Here is a 19,612-nt window from a genome sequence, read left to right as displayed (position 1 = left end):
TAGGGAACACAAATAATAAACCAAAAGGATTAAATTCTCTATTGTTTGAGAACTTCTTGGTTGCAAAAAAAGGAACCTCTGTACTTAATTTGTTCAGAAAACTAATTATAGAAGCATTGTCTGGTAGCTCACTGAATCAACACAAAGATGGAGAATTGGTTCAGAACAGGGTCAGGATCTATGGAAGGCTAGCAGCAACAAACATACCAGACTGTGGTATGTCAGCTATGGCCCACCCCACCGGCCATGTGCTGTGACCACTGTTCCTAAATCTTTGCAACTTAACACTACATTCTCCCAATTCAAGGTCACAGGTAGACTTATCCAAGGTCACATGCCCATACTTTAGCAGCCACAAGGCAGAGAGAGGGAATGTTTGCCTCCTTTCAGATTCCCTATTGGGATTTAGGGCCCTCCTACCACCCAAACTCACACAACAGGGGTTTCACCAAAAATAGAAAGAGGGTTTTATCCTCCCCCTCATTTCCCTTTATGTACCTTTATGCTTTTATGTCTTTGCTTTCACTATTCCCTTTGTTTACAATATACTCCCTGCTTTGCACATGGACCCAATCCTACTTCCTTCACCTTGTCTGCTCTTCAAAATCATACTCATTTTTCAAAGGCCAAGATTCTTCCTTGAATCTACTATACAGGTTAATTGGTCACTTCTTGGTTTCAGAGTATGTCATATGTTTTTAAGGCACCTCCTACATATAGTTGGATGTTGTATCATTCTTTGTTGCTATACTGTGAACTCCTATTTCCAGCTTTATCACATAGAAGACACTTGAGAAGTATCTGTTTAGTGAATGAAGGAAGATTAGCTTTTAGTAAGGTATGTATTAAGAACTTTACAATATTAATTCAATTTATTCTCAATTTATAATTCAATATTTTCTCAGAAAGACTGTATCGCCATTTCATAACAGAAGAAACTGAGGCACAGAGAAGTTAAGTTACTTCCCCAACGTCACACAGCTATTGAAAGACAGAGGTGCAATTTGAGCAAGGCTCTCTCCAGATCGTAGGCTCTTACCTAATGAGATGTTATAACTCTGTGAAAGGTAGCATATGGTTCTTTTTCTAGGGAATTCCACCACAACTATTTTTTTCTTTTTTAAGCCCTGACAGCCTCTAGTAAGAGAAGAAAGCTAACTAAATTCGTCTGTAAATTCTCACTATTAAAAATGTATTTAGTAAATTTTATGAACACTTATTCATGGTTCTTAAGCAATGATAATGGATGTGCTCTATGCAGGAATTCCTAGAAACTCAATTTATGAGCACTAAAGCACACAATAAAATCCGTCACGCTCTTCTGTCTTTGCCCTTCCCCCAGGTTACCAAGAGTTGTTACTGAAGACACTGGCAGTTTATTGAACTGACTCTGGTACAAAGAATTTATGTTCTTATGCTCAGGGCAATCTCTTTCCCTGTCGATATTATATCCTCTCACCCCTCCCAAAACCTTGTTTTGCTTATCTTTAGACAGTAGAAATTTGAGTCCAGAGTATCAAAGTGCATAGTGTCTCACAATTAGCTGTCTGCATAGATAAGGGCAAGAAATTTAAATTTTGCAAATGGAGGAAAAGCATCACCTTCATGCTCAAAGGTATGACATAAATAATACCACGAAACCTGGAGTAACACTCGTTTTAAAATTTATGTAAACATAATTAAATAGGAAGGGGGGAGTCTGAAATGAAGAATGCTGAAAGACAGAAGAGGTTATTAAAGAACCGGAAATCACGTACAAGAGATAAATGCTTCACTTATACCCGAGATAGGCAAGCAAAATATTGCTAATTTGCAAAGGAATTGATAGTTTCCTTGATCAAGCAAAGAATTTATTATCTCCTTTCTCTACATGTTCCTGCCAAGTATCTTATACTTTTAAGTTCCTCAATACAAGGGGTACAGGAAGGAAGGAAGGAAGGAAGGAAGGAAGGAAGGAAGGAAGGAAGGAAGGAAGGAAGGAAGGAAGGAAGAAAGGAAGGAAGGAAGGGCAGAGAGACAGACAGACAGAGAGAGTAAATGGAGAAAAAGACCTAGAGATATTTTGGATTTAAGAGATTTGTATTATAAGTAAAGGTCTGTCATTAGGTTAAATGAAGCCTAGTTCCTTACAAATTCCTGAGAGTATAAAAACTGAATCTGGCAGGTGGAGGGGCCTTCGTATAGGAAAAAGAAGTGTAATTTACAGTAATAGCACAGAATTAATACCTAATGTGGAGGTTAGCTATTAAGAGAAAAAAAGATTCCCGGTAAGGTTAGATAAAAGGAAAGACTTCAAAGGGAGATAACAAGTACATTATCCCTTGAGACATTTAAATTTAACCTGGACAAAGAACTAAAATACATTTTATAGAAAGCTATCCTTTCTGACAAGCTGGTAGATTAGTTCTAATTGATTTTTCCACCTCTAATTTCTTTGAATCTCTGTAATGCTATTCTTAGGAGACAAATGAATTTTTGACATTGAATTCTCCATCTTTATTTTAATGAAATAAGATATAATTTCTCATGAAAATAGTATCCAAACCAATAACTTTGCAAGTAATAATTTCTACTGTTATTTGTATTATAATAGTAAAAAATCAAAGCTAGAGCATTAGTAAACATGATAAATTACAATATATTTTCTCCCATCATGCACTAGCAATAGCTTGGGAATAAAATGCCCAAGAAGTGGAGAAATAGGATGCAGCCCCAAACCAGGAAAGGTGGAGCAGGGAAACAGTCTCCTAGTATTTACGTTCTTATTTTAGGTTCATATCCTGTCTAGAAAGTTATCACTGAGAGAAAAACATTTACTGTCATTGAAATTATGTCAACTTTTGTATTACTAAATTAGATAACAGTTTTCAGGTGATAAGTGATAGCATCATACAAATGTTATTTATTATCAGAAAAGAACTAAATTAGAAATGTTCAGAAAAACTTTGCCTTTGAATTTTCCTAAAGAACATTTGCTTAGGAAAAGAGGAAATAATAAGTGAAATAGGAAGTATATCTGTTTCTTCATTCATGATTTTCAAAGCAGTTCTACATACTTTGATAAATGTTACTGTTTTTCCATGAATAAAAATAGGACTGGGAAAATATATATATATATGTTTTTTTGTTAATCCTCACTCGAGGATATTTTTCCATTGATATTTTAGGAAGAGTGGAAGACAGGGGAAGCCAGAGAGAAACATCAATGTGAGAGGAACACATTGATTTGTTGCCTCCTGCAGAGGCCCCAACCAGGGCCCGGGCTGGGGAGGAGCCTGCATCTGAGGTATGTGCCCTTGATTAGAATTGAACCTGGGACCCTTTGGTCCACAGGCTGATGCTCTATCTACTGAGCCAAACAAGCCATGGTGGGGAAAATATTCCTGATTAAGAAAGACTTTTTTATTCCTTGGTTATAAAGATACTTTTCCCTATTGTGTTTGTTGTTTTCAAGTTTTGTTTATTTTATGTTTTTATAGTTAGATCTTTAATTTTCTTTCTAATGGGTGTGAGATACAGATACAATTTTACAAATAGAAAGCCAACTGTTCTGATGCAATGTATTGACTTATCCATGTCTGTAATGCCACTTCTATCATATACCAAGTTCTCATTGGTCTGTTTCTAGGCTCTCTATTCTGTTCCACTGATTAATTTTGTATTCTCATGCTAATACTGCACTATTTATCTTGATATCTGGTAGAGTAGGCCTCTCATCTTTTTCCTGCTTTATCAAGACTGCCTTAGCTCTTCTTTCACAATATCTCTTCCTTATAAAATTTACAATAAATATACTATTTTTTAAGAAATATCTTTAGAATTTTGATAGGTATGATATGGAATATAGATTAATTTGAGGAAAACTAACATCTAGACATGCACTTGATTGACAATGGGGTTCCTTTTCTATGGTTCTAAGTTGAAGTATTTCCAATAACCAGAATTGCTTTTGCTTTTATAGCCATCTGCCACTCGGGGTATGATAGACATGAGGCCTGCTCACAAATAGAACTGCATTTTTCACCCCCTTTAAATCAAGCATGGCTGTATAGCTTGCTTTGTCCAGTGAAATATGAGTGGACATAATGTGAGTGCCAAGTGGAGACTTTAAGAGCCAGTATGCCTTTTGCTCACGTCAAAGTAATATCTGCTTCAGCCTAGATCCCTGAAGAACTACAGTGAGCGGAGTCTCCCTTGACCTTCTTTGGACATGTAGTGTGAGAGCTAGGAAATCATTGCTGTTTGAAGCCACTGAAATTTGGGATGTTTAACCCATCCACTCTGGGGTGATTATGCATGGTTTCAAAACCATTTTTAAAAAGAAGAAAAAGGAAGAGGAGGAGGAGGAGGAGGAGGAAGAAGAGGAAGAGAAGGAGGAGGAGGAGGAGGAGGAGGAGAAGAATACTACTAAGAAACCTTAGTCCAGAAAAATATTTCAATGAATTCTGTGACTAGTTCACAACCTATTTTCCAAAGGTACCTACTGGCTTGTAACTTCCCTGAAACTGAGGCCATTCTCATTCCTGAAAGAGAGCTTGTTAGCTTTTTAATTTTTATTATCTTCTTAAAATCTTCACTAGAGGACAAACTTTTAAAATTTATGTTGGAAAGAGAGGAAGGGGAGGGAGAGAGAGAGAGAAATAAATATACTGATGTTGAGTGAAACATCGATTGGTTGCCTCTTGTTTGCACCCAAACCAGCGATCAAACCTGCAAGCTGGGTTTACGCTCTAACCAGGAACTGAACCCATGACCTTTTGGTGCATGGGATGATGCTCTAACCAATTGAGCCACACTGGATAGGACAAGTTTCTTAGCTTTTAAGACTCTTCCTCATTGTGTCAGTTAACCTGAAACATGAACCACCAAAAGTTGTCAGAGCTGACAGTAAAGAAAACCAACACTAAACATTAAATATGTTAGAATGGTAACGTTCCTGTGGGGTTATGGTTATCAGAAAACAAACACAATGGCTCTTGTTTTCACCATTAAAAAAAAATAGTAAACAACCACACATGAATAAATGTGTTAAAAAATGGATGTCATAGGCAATGAGATACAGAGTGGGGACGTTCATAAAGATCACCCTGCATTAATCACTTCATTACTAAGCTATTATTCTTCTGTTTGTGGCTTCTATAGTATTCATTGCAGACATTTTAAGTAGAGTGGGTAGGGATATCACACATTTTGCACATTTTTGAAGCATAATAGACATGTAAGTTGAAGAGGAAAGAGGTATAGGAAACAGGAAAAGTAAGAAACATATAAAACAATAAAGAAACACAGAAAAGTATGGCTTAAACAGAAGGAGATTCAGAGAATAGTAATATTCTTTTTAAAGCAAATATATATGAAATAAAATGCATTGCAAATGATTGATGCATGGAAATTTATTAATTTTAGAACATATTAAAACCTAATTATGTATACATATAATAGACACAAAGTTGTTTTATCTAAATTTCCTTGGCCTAAAAACTACCCAAAGGGGTAAAACATAATTTCACTTGAAATAAACTTTAAGGAAAAAGATTTTCTGTTTGAAACCTTGCTGTAAAATTGAAATAATTGTGCCCAAATGACCCCTATCCTCCCAAAAGGCTTACATATCACAATAACTGGGGAGTAGGAGGGGTTCTCTCTTCTCAGAACTGCCTGAAGCCCACTTCCTATGTGGCAAGCAGTCACCATCTGACTCATTCACTAGGCCAGTGGTTGAGATTCTTGTCTTTTAATCCTGAGCTCCTTGGTGGCAACATTCATTTAACAAACATATTTGTGTTACGCACTGAGTGGGTCATTGTGCTATTTGACCTCCCATTCCAAAAATGTTAAACTGTCGGCTATTATACAGGACACAAGCCATTATCAGGCTCATCTTTGCTTCCCCACCCAAAGATAAGCTTAAGTCCTAATGTGACCGTATTTGGAAATAGGATCATTACAGATGTAATTAATTAAGATGAGGCCATAACTAGAGTAGGATTGGCTCCTGATTCAGTACTGCTGATGTGCTTATAAGAAGACTAGGGGCCCAGTGCATGAATTCATGCACCTTGAAAGGAACTGTAAGCTGCGAGGCTGCAATAGGCACAGGAGCGGGTCTCAGCCCATCCTCCATGCTCCCCCACCCCCCCCTTGCCCTGTCTGCTGGCAGCCCCACTTCCACAGTCACTGAGTGGTTGGGGCCAGTGCCATCAGTGGGTGCAAGCAGCGGCTGCTGTCCCTATTGCCCCTCAGGAGCAGGGGGAGGTGGAGAAGCCCTGAGGAGCAATTGGGGCCAGCAGCTGCCACTTGCACCTGCTGACAGCGCTGAGCGATTGGGACCGGTGCCGGGTGCCGGCTGTGGGTGCAAGTGGGGCTGGCACCGGCAGCAGGTGCAAGCACCGGGCGGGATCATGGTGCGTGGGAGCAAAGAATTTTCAGTAACCACCAGAGGCTCACCCCGATGGCAGCAACCAGTGCCCCGCCTTAGTCTGGCGCCCCTGCTCACCTGCTCCACCATCACGCCGCAGCTGACGCCCACCATTTTCCACGCAAGCCCCTTGGTGGTCAGCACACGTCATAGCAACCGGTTGTTCAGTTGCTCAGTGTTCCGCCGTTCGGTCTGTTTGCATATTAGCCTTTTATTATATAGGATAGCCATGTGAAAACACAGAGATACTGCGAGAATACCACGTGAGGAAGGAGACAAAGCTTGGGGAATTGCATCTACAAGCCAACAATGCCAAGAATCGTTGTCAGCAGAAGCTAGGAGAGAGACACAGAAAAAATTCTCCCTGAGAGCCCTCAGGAGCAAGCAACCCTGCCAACACCTTGATTTTGGACTCCTAGCCTCCAGAACTGCGAGGAAATACATTTCTGGGTTGTTTTTTTTAGCCATCCAATTTGTGGTATTATGTTACCACAGTCTTAGGAAACCAATACATCTACCCACTCCAAATAAATGCCTCACAGTATGTTGTGTGAGCAGGTGACTCAGATCCCCATGGCTTCTCTCCTGCTATAATACCTCCTCTCTCAATCCATGCCAGTGACAATAGAAGAAGGAAGTCATAAATACAAATGGTGAGCACATGACCAGTTGCAGAAACAGGGACTATAAATAGTTAAATTATTTCTTCCTTACTTTGATAGGAATATATATATATATTCTTTCTTTTATGTCCCATTTCTCTACTAACATAATGTTAATAATAGTCAACCTTAAATCTTGGGATTTATGTTACAGATATTTTGTTGTTGTTGTTAATCCTCACCTGAGGATATTTTGCCATTGATTTTTAGGGCGAGTGGAAGAGAGAGGGAAAGACAGAGAGAAACATCGATGTGAGAGAAACACATTGATTGGTTGCCTCCTGCCCGGGCTCTGGTTGTGGCCAGGGCCAGGGAGGAGCCTGCAACCAAGGTATGTGCCTTTGACCAGAATCAAACCTGAGACCCTTCTGTCAGCAGGCCAACACGCTATCCACTGAGCCAAACTGGCTAGGGCTATGTTACAAAATTAAAGAGGGGCTTAATTTACCTAAAAGAAGAATAAATATAAATAACTCTAATATCGATAAAGTGGAATTTTGAGAAGTAGTTGCATCATGTTAAGTAGAAACATGTTTTTGCTCTTGTCTTTATTTGAAAGTTAAATATGTTTAGAAGAGCAGCCAAGAGTGTCCCCGGGCCCACCACATGCTTGGCTATAAACTCACAGAGGCTGTAAATACAGAGGAGAAACAGATTCTCATAGCTCTGTCCACAAACTCCCTGCTTGTGGTCCACTTTAGTGACTGAATGTTCTTGGCTTCTCAGATTTCCCTGCAAGCTCCGTCTTGCACCAATGCTTCAGGAGAACTGCTTCGTGACTATCTGATCCTGCAAATCCACCATCCCAGACTTTCACTTCCCCAATTGGTTCCAGCTGGGTAATATCTAATTCCTATAAAAAAAAAAATCCCTTGTCTCACAACACTCATGGCATCTCTGCTTCCATGGCTGAAACCTGACAGCTACGGGAATATTTAAGCCAAGGCCTGAAGAACGTAGGGAGTGGTCATGAAGCTCCCTAGGTAGAGCATTCCAGGCAAAGGGAACAGCAAGTGCAAAGGCCCTGTGGCATAAACATGACTAAGGAAGCTAGTGTGGTTGAGTGTAGTTAATGAGGGGGGTTAGGGGAATAGGAAGAAATAACATAAAAGCACTAAGAGGGGTGAAGGCAAGATCATTGTGGGGCCTTGTAGATAACTGCAGGGGCTTTGGCTTTTTCTCCACTTGAAATGGAAACCATGGGAATGTTATAAGTAAGCAAAGTGGCATGATCTGACTTATTTTTAATGAGCTTATTTTTGCTGCTATGTTGAGAATAGACTGTAGGAGGTAGATAAGGGCAGAAGCAGGAAGATATTAAAAGGGTAGCTCAATAATCCAGATGACAGATGTCTTGACTCGAACCCAGCTGTTAGCAGTGAGCAAGGTGGTGACAAGTTGTTAGAATCTGGATCTATTTTGAATATAGAGATAGGATTTGCTGTCAAATGGAATGTTAGATATGAGAGAAAAAGAAGAATCAAAGATCACTCCAAGTTTTTTGGCTTGAGCAATTAAAAATGGGATTCCCATTTAATGTAACAGAGAAGGCTAGGGGGAGAACACATTTGGAAAGTCATATCAGAAGTCCAGATTTAGTCATTTTAACTTTGTGATGTCTATTGGACACATAGGGGACTATGTCAAGTAGGCAATTGTATAGATGAGTCTGGCATTCAGGGAAGAGATCCGAGATGGAGACAAATTTTGGAATCATTGGTTTACAGATGGATAAGATGAGTGTAGTTCAAGCGTGTCAAACTTGAGGCCGACGGGCCGCATGCCTCCTTTGACATGCTGGGAAAAAAGGAGTGTTCAGGACTGAGCTCTGGGGCAGTTAGACAGACTGGAAAGATGAGGAGTGGTCAGAAGACTGAGGAAAACGAGGAGATGACCCAAGTGTCCCAATTCTGTGTAACTCCACCCTCCTTATAGCAGGGAACATGTCTTATTGATCTGCAAATTCCTGGCATGTAATATGGAATCAGTCATTTACTGGGTGCTTAGCACACAGATGTGTGGGCCCTGCTAGATGACCTAGTGGAAAGATAACCCCTAGAATAAAAGAAAATATTTGCAAATCATATGTCTGATAAGAGACTTGTATTTAGAATATATAAAGAACTCTTACAACTCAATAATAAAAAGACAACCCAATTTAAAAAGTGGGCAAAGAGCCCAGCTGGCATGGCTCAGTGGTTGAGTGTCGACCTATGAACCAGCAGGTCATGGTTCAATTCCTGGTCAGGGCACATGCCCGGGTTGTGGACTCAATCCCCAGTGTGGGGCATGCAGTAGGCAGCCCATCAATGATTCTCTCTCATCATTGATATTTCTATATCTCTCTCTCTTTCCCTTCCTCTTTAAAATCAATTAAAAAATATATATTTTTTAAAAAGTGGGCAAAGAATCCAAACAGACATATCCTCACAGAAGATTTCCAAGTAGGCAGATCACACAGGAAAAGATGATTAACTCATTAGCCACCAGGGAAATGCAAATCAAAACTACAATTAGAGACCACTTCACACCCAGTTGTTGGCAAGGATGTGGAGACATTGGAACCCTGCTGGTGGGAATATAAAATGGCGCAGCCACTTCGGGGAAATAGTCTGGCAGTACATCAGAAAGTTAAACACAGAGTTACTATTTAACCCAGCAATTCCACTCCTAGGTATATAGCCAGAGGTCGCAATTATAATAACCAGCAAGGTCAGATTGGCAGTAAAGAGGGAGCCTGACTTGGAGAGATTTATGGAGATAGAACATGGTGGCCTTGGAGCAAAACGCATGGGCAATTGACAAGACAAGAAAAGGAGAACCCAGATTAACCACAAAACCAACTTAAAATATGTTTTTAGTCCCTCCCCTTGTAATCATTACCATGTTTGACACCTTGACAGCTATTTGCTAAGTGCTCTCTCCTTTCTCTTGCTGACCACAGCTTATCTACTTTTGGCATCTTATACAGTAAAGAGAAGCTACATATATTTTGGTCTGTTAATAAACATGAGAAGTTATACTATGAAAAAGACATGCCTCTAGAAAATTGAAAAAAATGATGTATTTATTCAGAATGATGGCATGGAGATGTAAAGTACAGCTTAGAGAATATAGTCTATGATATTGTAATAAGTATGTATGGTGCTAGGTGGGTACTAGACTTATCAGGGGTAGGGGGATCACCTCATCCTATATAATAAAAAGCTAATATGCAAATAGACCAAATGGCAGAATGACCAGTCTCTATGACGCGCACTGACCACCACGGGGCAGACGCTCAACACACCAGCTGCCCCCTGATGGTCAGTGCACTTCCATAGGGGGAGCACCACTCAGCCAGAAGCCAGGCTGGTGAGGGCAGCAGCAGTGGCGGGAGCCTCTCCCGTCTCCACGAGGAGCGGGCCTAAGCTGGCAGTCAGACATCCCCTGAGGGCTCCCAGACTACGAGGGGTGCAGGCTGGGCTGAGGGAAACCCCCGTCCGAGTGCACAAATCTTGTGCACTGGGCCTCTAGTCAGTTACATAAATGTCTAACCATTATGCTATACACCTAAAACTAATATGATGTTGAATGTCAACTGTGTTTGCTAAGCACTTTAAATGCATGAACTCACTTCATCCCAATAGCTCTCTGTGAGGTGGGGACTATAAGCAGCTTCATGTTACGTATGGGAAAGTGAAGTGCAGAGAGATGAAATAACTTGGCTAAGAAGATTGGAAAATATGTGGATGCCCTCATCTCTCTGTACATTCTGTGTCTTCTCCACTCTCTGTGCTCATAGAATGTAGGACATATAAAAATAGAGAGATCCAGGAACTTGGTATCTCTACAATACAATGTCACTGAAGTCAAAAGAGTTGAAATGTGGCCTGAATTTAGAACATTTCATTTCCCACCTTTTACCCTCATGTTCATTTTATACTTTTGTTCTCTCAACTTTATGTTTTGCAATTGGTTAGTTTAAACTGAAAACTTTGACTTCTTTCTTTTACCATGATACATTTATTTCTCTCTTTTCACCTATATAAATTGTGCTCTGCGTATAACCTCTTAGGCCTGGTATCTCCATAAAAATAAGTAGAAGATAAGTTTGAGAATACCAGAGATCAGAACAAGCAGGTTTCACAAGTATAGAAGTCATAAAGAATCTCATTCCATTTTGTTTACTTCTTTATAAAAATGTGCCAGGTTCCATGTACACAGTTCATCTGCCTCTAAAACAAGACTTAAATAGGATCTCATAAATAGAATTTCATATCTATAACCTGGAATTTTTTAGGAGAAGGGACAAAGGTTGACTTGTCCCTCTCTCATCAATATTGTTTTAAAAATTGTTTAGTACTTTCTTCCTACTCTGCTGAGGTGCCGGGCATAAATCCAGGAAAATGAGGCACCTATAGCCAGATGATTTCTATTCCCTTCCGGCTTGCAGTTTTATAAGTCAGTCAGTCTCCCGTACCAATTAATGTTTATATGAACAATTACCCAAGAGTTTTCTAGCTTGCATTTATGATATGGGAGCTGCTGTCACTGTTTCTTATATCTCCTTATATACTTTGCCCCAGTGGATATAGAATATTATTTTCATAGGTTAGTTAGCCAAGATCCTCAGAAGTTTAATCAAAACATATGGTTTCTTATGTTTAGCTTTACATGCATAGAGCACAATAGTTACACACAATTAAAATTATTATTTAAACAAAAGATTTTAAACACTATGAAGGTCTTTTCCCTGGCTATTGACAAGCGTTCAATACTTTCAATATCTTTTCCAGGGTATTGTCTCATGACTCATTATATACAGTAACCCCCCTTATCTGAGGGGGATACATTTTAAGACCCCCCAGTGGATACCTGAAATTGCAGATAGTACTGAACCCTGTATATGCTATGTTTTTCCTATATATTCATACCTATGATAAAGTTTAAAAACAATAACTAATAATAAAATAGAACAATTATAACAATATACTGTAAAAAAAGTTATATGAATGTGATCTCTCTAAAAAAGTTATATGAATGTGATCTCTCTCTCTCTGACAACTGATCTGATAGCTGAGACTAAGTGACTAAGGGGTGGGGAGCATGGACAAAGGGATGATTCATGTCCTGGACATGCGCTGGACAAAGCAGGACGGTGCAAGATTTCATCACACTACCCAGAATGGTGCACAATTTAAATTTTATGAATTGTCTATTTCTGGAATTTTCCATTTAATATAAAAATGTGGAAGACTACTGCAAACTATCTTTTTCATTCTCTATCTTTTAAAAATTCTCTATCTTTTAAAACTTGTTTTTCGCGTTGTAAACACACCTAGCCCACTAATTAAACCTTGTAGTTACTAACATAAAACTTTGGTGATCTCTTAGATATAAAGGCATCAAATAAGCCTAATAATATATTAATTAGAAATCAAGCTCTAAGAATGTTGCGGTTTTAGGAGTCACAAACCAAGCCTTTTTGCTCCAATTGCATGCATTACTCTGGCAATCTAGGCCACCTAGAGTATAAAGCAATGATAACAAAAGTGGCAATGAGGAGGATTCGCTGCAAATAAATACTGCAAAAGAAAACTGGAGGGAAAGAGAGAGAGGAAAGGAAAAAGGAAGGGAGGTAGAAGGAGCAGAGAAAGGAGGGAGCGAAGGAGCAGAGAAAGAAGGGAGGGAAGGAGCCCAAACTAACAGTGGTTTCCTTTATTCAACCTCAGCCAGCTCAGGTGTCTTTCTAAAAAGGACAGTAATCCACAGGACATCAAAGGCATCAAAGGAGCGGAAAGAAACTGGGTTGAAGGAAGGTCTGTCAGAACACACAGCATTGGATCTCTGTCCAAGGCCATCATCAAGGTCGAGTTAATGACTGGGACTTCAAAAAATGTGGTCTTAGTGAAACCCAACAGAAGTCATAATGCTCTTTCTAATAGCCACATATGTATCCAAGAGGCGGGTTTCTGTCCTACTTTTGCCGCTCACTGCTATTATAACTTTTGACAACTAATGGAACCATTTGGGGCTTAACTCGTAACACATTGAGGTGACAGGCAGAATTGGGTTGGAATTCCAGGGCTATCTCTTAACTCATTACTATATGATTTTAGGAAAGTTACATAACTCCTATGAATCTATTTCTTTTACCCTAAGATGTGAATAAGACATTAGAAGATTTTTTTTTTAAAGACATGAAAATTTGTTTGAAAAAAGCCAGACAAGCCCTAGCCAGTTTGGCTCAGTGATAGAACATTGGCCTGCCTACTGAAGGGTTCCAGGTTAGATTCCAGTCAAGGGCACGTACTTCAGTTGCAGACTCCTCCCCGACCTGGGCCCTGGTCGGGCGTGTGCAGGAGGTAACCAATCGATGTGTTTCTCTCACATTGATATTTCTCTGTCTTTCTCTCTTCCATTATCTCTAAAAATCAATGGAAAAATATCCTCAGTGAGGAGAAAGAAAGAAAGAAAGAAAGAAAGAAAGAAAGAAAGAAAGAAAGAAAGAAAGAAAGAAAGAAAGAAAGAAGCCAGACATAATAAAGTAGATAACATATGATTTCATCTATAGGAAACTCTAGAAAAAGCAAACTAATCTATGGTGACAGAAAGTACAGCAGTGATTCCTTGGGGAACCAAGAATCAGGGAGTGGCAGGAGGAAAGAATTACAACAGGATGCACTGAAACTTTTGAAGGGCTGAATAAGTCATGATCTTGATGTGGTGATGATTTCACAGGTATACACATATGTCAAAACTTATCAAATCCCACATTCAACATTTATTGTATGTCAGTTATATCTCAATAAAGCTGTTTTTAAAAAGGGGCCAGAGAATTAAATAAGATAGCATGTGCAAAACACTGAATGTAGTATATGGTACAAGTTGGCCTCCAGAAATAAGAATTCCCTTCCGAAATTATGTCACAGGGCTAGTTAAAAGGGTACTGTATTCCATAAGCATCCATTAATATAACACTGAAATCTTCCCGGCAGTTTTTGTAGCTTGGTAAATAATTTTTTTAAAAAATATGGAATAATATGAAAATATGTCTGTGGCTTTTTGAAGATATTGTTTCTGTGGCTTTCTTTCAAACCTTTATTAGAAGCATATTTTACACAGTTGGAATCACACTACACATGGGACTTAGATGCCACTTTTTCATTCCATGTTGTATCTAAAATGCGTGCATGCTATTTTTAATGGCTGCCCTGTAATTTTCTCAGGGGTAAGAATTCTGGATATGTTGTGAAGATAGAGCTGCCAGGATTTCCTGACAGATGGAATTTGGGGCATGAGAGAAAGAGGACTCAGGGATGACGCTGAGGTTTTTGGCCTGAGCAATTAGAAGTCAGATGAAGTGGACAGTCTCTAAGAGTGTGAAAAGGGCAGATTTGGAGGGGAGGATGAGGAATTCGTTTTGGACAAGTTAGATATTAAACATCAAGTGGAGATGCTTTAGGCAGTTGGATATGCGATCAGAGGGGGAGGTCTGGCTAGAGATAGAAAGTTCAGAATATCCAGCATAAAGATGGGATTTAGAGCCATGAGCTGGATGAGGTCTTCCAGAGCATGAGTAGAAGTAGAGAACAGAAGAGGTTCAACCACTGAGTCATGGGGGCCACCTAATGTCTAGACATCCTGAGATTGAAGAGGAATCAGCAATGGTGACCCAAAAGGAGTGTCAGGGAGGATGGAGGAAATCTCAGAAGAGTTGGCTGCTCTGGAAGCCAAGAGAGGAAATTGTATTTAGAAGAAAATGCTGATTTTCAAGTAAGAGGAAGAAAAAAGGACTCTTGAAGGAAGGAGGAGCTATATCAAGGAAAACTTTGGTGGAGTACTGTGAGCAAAACTATTGTTGGAGTGGACTCAAAAGGTTATAGTAAATAGAAATTTCTCCAGAGAAGATATACAAATGATCAATAAGCACATAAAAAGATGCCCAACATTGTTAGCCATCAGGGAAAGACAAAGCAAAATGACAATGAGATACCACTGCACACTCAGGAGGATGGCTACAATCAAAAGAAGAATAACAAGTGTTGGTGAGGATGTGAAGAAATGTTTTTATAAAGAGACAAATTTTTAGAAGTCCTTATGCTGTCATCACCCCCTGCCCCGCCCCCCATCTCATGTAGGCCAGTATTCCCTCTTGTTTATCGCCTCAGGAATAGTTTATGTAAGAACAAATGATCTGTCCCTTAAGTGTTTATAAGATTCACCATAAGCCTGGGTATTTCTTCATGGAAAGATGTTTAATTACTGCTTTATTTTCTTTCACAAAGCAGGCTTTCTATTTTTTCTACATATTTGAAATTTATCTCTAAGTTTTCAAGTTCATTGGCATAAAATTGTTCAGAGTATTCTCCTATTATCTTTTAAATCTAAAATGTATATGTAATTATGTTCCCATTTTACATCCTTAATATTGTCTATTTCTGCATAATCTTCCCCCCCCATAAATCCTGACAGATGATTGTCTATTTTATTAATCTTTTAAGAAAAACAACTTTTATTTGTTGACTATCTCTATTGTATTTTACTGTATCATCTATTTCTGCTCATTATTATTTGTTTTCTTCTACTTGTTTTGAGTTTATTGTAGTGTTCTTTTTCTAATTCTTAAGTTGAATATTTAGCTCACTAAATTTCCCCATTTCTTCTTTTCTATTCTAAGCATTTAAAATTGTAAATGTCTCTCAAATATTACTTTCATGACATCTCATAAATTTTAATATTTAAACTTTTATTATTTTTTAGTTCTAAATCCTATATAATAAAAGGGTAATAGGCAAATTGACCCTAACAGCAAACCAACTTGGAACAACCAGTTGCTATGATGTGCACTGACCACCAGGGGGCAGACACTCAATGCAGGAGCTGCCCCCTGGTGGTCAGTGTGCTTCTACAGAGGGAGCGCTGCTTAGCCAAAAGCCAGCTCATGGCTGGCGAGTGCAGTGGCAGTGGTGGGAGCCTCTCCCACCTCCACAGCAGCACTAAGGATGTCCGAAGCCAGCAGGTGGACATCCCCCAAGGGGTCCTGGACTGCGAAAGGGCTCAGGCCAGGCTGAGGGACCCCCCCCCACCCCCCCAGTGGACAAATTTTCATGCACTGGGCCTCTAGTATTTTTATAATTCAATTATGACTTCTATTTGGACCCATGACCTACTAAAGAGTGGGCATTTTCATTTCCAAAGTTTATTTTATGCCTCATTTGTCATTTTATTGTTATTTGAATAACTTGCATTACAATTTGAAAATATGGTCTCCTTGGTTTTACAGAATCCACAAGTCATACTTTATGAACTAAATGCTTAATCAATGTTTGTAAATGCTCCATGAGTCCTTGAGAAGAATGCACATTTTAAAATTATTGGGTACAGAGTTTTACATATGTCCATTACATTAAAATTAATTGTGGTGTTTAAAATTTTTTTTAAAATCTTCACCCAAAGATATGTTTATTGATTTTAGAAAGAGAGGGAGGGAGAGAGAAACATCTATCGGTTGCCTCCTATATTCACCCCGATGTGCCCCCACTGAGGATGGAACCCGCAACCTAGGTATATTCCCTGATTGAGATTGAACTCCCAATCCTCTTGATGTATGGGACGATGCTCCAGCTGAGTCACCCAGGGCTAAAAAAAAAATATTTTTAAATCTGTCATGCCTGGCCAGCATGGCTCAGTGGTTGAGTGTCGACCAGGAAGACACTGTTCAATTCCTGGTCAGGGCATATGCCTGGGTTGCAGGCTCGATCCCATGCGGGGCATGCAGGAGGCAGCTGATCAATGATTCTTTCTCATCATTGATATTTCCATCTCTCTCTCCCTTTCTCTCTGAAATTAATAAAAATATATTTTTAAAAATTTTTTAAAAAAATCTGTGTCAGAAGCTCAGCCATCTCAGCTGGGAAAGAGACAGAGATAGAGAAAGCAGTGGGGAGAGGGGGGAGGTTGAGGGAAAGAGAGAAAGAAAGACCTGAGCTGCCAGGTGTCAGAGTAGCTGATTAAAGCAACAAGCCAACAATGAAAGAGCTAAGCCTTTAATCACTTATTGCTATGGTACCAGCAAGCGGCTAAGCAGGAGAAAGTGCAGACTCCTCCTGTTTCATTTTCCCCCATGGAATGATGCACTGGGCGAGGTCAGGTGGATCGATGTAGATGTAGATGTGGGAGTCATTTCACTGTTGAGGGAGTCCAGGAACAAAAGATTTCAATAGTTTTATGTACACCAGGGTCAGGGTCAGGGTGAGGGGAAAGAGCTAGGAGTGGAAAAGTACTGAGGCAGCCTGAGTAAAAGAGTCTTCTAAGTTTTCCCCTCTGCCCCCATCAGGAGGCCTCAGCAGAGGCAGCTGAAGATCTCTGCCCAGGCTCAGATAAAGAGACCTAGAAACGAAGGCTCTGGGGCTGGGAATGTATGCGAAAGAGCATGGCTGGCCAGAGGGGGCCGAGTCCTCGGTGTGCCCAGATCTGGTGTGGGGAGGGCACTTCCCCCAGGAGGTGTGCCAGGTAAAGCCTTTGTCCTGGCCTGTGGTCATGCCTGAAAAATCACACATAGGTTTTAACCAGAAACCATACTCCTCCCTATACTGTGGGTCTGACTTATAAATAATTGAGAAAGGTGGGTTCACGGTGATGGTGGATTTATTTATTTTCCCCTGTGGTCCTATTAATTTTTGTTTTACACATTTGAGGCTACTTTATTAGGAGCACACAATTTTAGAATTGTTATAGCTTCCTGGTAAATTAAGTACGCATACTGATGCTCTCTATCTCTAATCATGTTTTTGCTTAACAATGCTGATATTAATATATTGTTATACTAGGTTTCTTTGTTGTTTCTTCCTGGAAAGCTTGTCCCCTTCCCTTTACTTTCATCTTGCCATATCTGTATGCTTTAAAATGTCTCTTAAACATAGCAGTTATCTAGATTTTAAAAATCAAATTTGATAAAACATTTAAGTGTAGTCCATTTATATTTAGTATGATTTTTTATTTGGACGTTTTCTACTTTTTTTTTCCTGTCTTAGCTTGTTATTCTTTTTTTTTTAACTTTTTAAAAAATATATTTTATTGTGTTTTTTTTTTACAGAGAGGAAGGGAGAGGGATAGAGAGTTAGAAACATCGATGAGAGAGAAACATTGATCAGCTGCCTCCTGCACACCCCCCACTGGGGACATGCCGGCAACCAAGGCACACGCCCCTGACCGGAATCGAACCTGGGACCCTTCAGTCCGCAGGCCGACGCTCTATCCACTGAGCCAAACTGGTTAGGGCTTACCTTGTTATTCTTATCTGTCCTAGATTTTCTACGCTTTCCATTTTCTTATTTGGCCATTTTGGGGAGTTTATTTTTTCCTTTTTTATTTATCTCTAATTATTTGAACTTAAATATGTTTTTCTTTATTAATTTCCCTTGAGATGTTACCATGACTATTTAACTTAAGAAAGTCTAAAGTTAAATAATTTCTTAGCCTCTGCCAGAAAGTAAAGGGACCTTTGAATACTTTTCCTCTCATGGCACTTCCTTCCATCACACATACTAGTATCATTATGTAGAACAGTATTTTAGCACCATTCTTTCTATTAATACCACAAATTAGATGTTATTATTATACACAAATATTACTTATTTGGATTTATATACAGACTTCCACTAAATATTATTTTAATCCTTTTTCTCAGAGTATCTACCGAATCATTTTCTTTCTTCTTTATATCTTTTAGAAGTTTCTTTGCATAGGTAGGTTTCTGGGTAGTACATTCAGCTTCTGTTTATACATATGTACATTTTTTTTTCACCTTAGCTTTTGAAAGATAGTTTTGGTGAATACGAAGTTCAAAGATAGTGGTTATTTTCTCTCAACAATGGAGGTATTACTCCACTGTTATCCGGCTTCCTTGAGGAGACTGATGTCATTTTCACTTATGCTTTCTCAAGGGCTGATTCTAAAACCTTTCTGGGTTTTTGGTGTTTCCGGTTTCACTGGTTATACCTAAGCATGTATGTTTAAAAATTCTTTTCCTTTTGGAGAGGTACAATGTGGATTTCTTTTTATTTTTCCTTCTTGAGATACAGTGTGCTTCCCACTTTCCTTAGGTCCATGGTCGGCAAACCGCAGCTCGTGAGCCACATGCGTCTCTTTGGCCCCTTGAGTGTGGCTCTTCCACAAAATATCATGTGTGGGCGCGCATGTACAATGCGATTGAAACTTCATGGCCCATGCGCAGAGGTCGGTATTTTGTGAAAGAGCCGGTGTTTTGTGGAAGAGCCACACTCAAGGGGCCAAAGAGCCGCATGTGGCTCGCGAGCTGCGGTTTGCAGACCACTGCCTTAGGTGATCAGAATCCCCTTACTGAGACAGGCAGGAGGCTCAGTTCTGATCAGTTTTCACAAGGGTAGTTCCTAAGGAGTAGGGGCTACTGATGAAAGTTTGATAGCTAATAAAAAGAAACAAATAGAGTACCTGCTCCTGGTATTATTGCTGACCTAGTGCTCTGAGGGATCTTCCGCTGAAGACGTACCGAGACACTGCGTAGGAC

The sequence above is a fragment of the Myotis lucifugus genome, unplaced genomic scaffold (assembly GCF_000147115.1).
Source record: "Myotis lucifugus unplaced genomic scaffold, Myoluc2.0 scaffold_48, whole genome shotgun sequence".
In the NCBI taxonomy this organism is placed as follows: domain Eukaryota; kingdom Metazoa; phylum Chordata; class Mammalia; order Chiroptera; family Vespertilionidae; genus Myotis; species Myotis lucifugus.
This window is presented reverse-complemented; position numbering follows the sequence as displayed.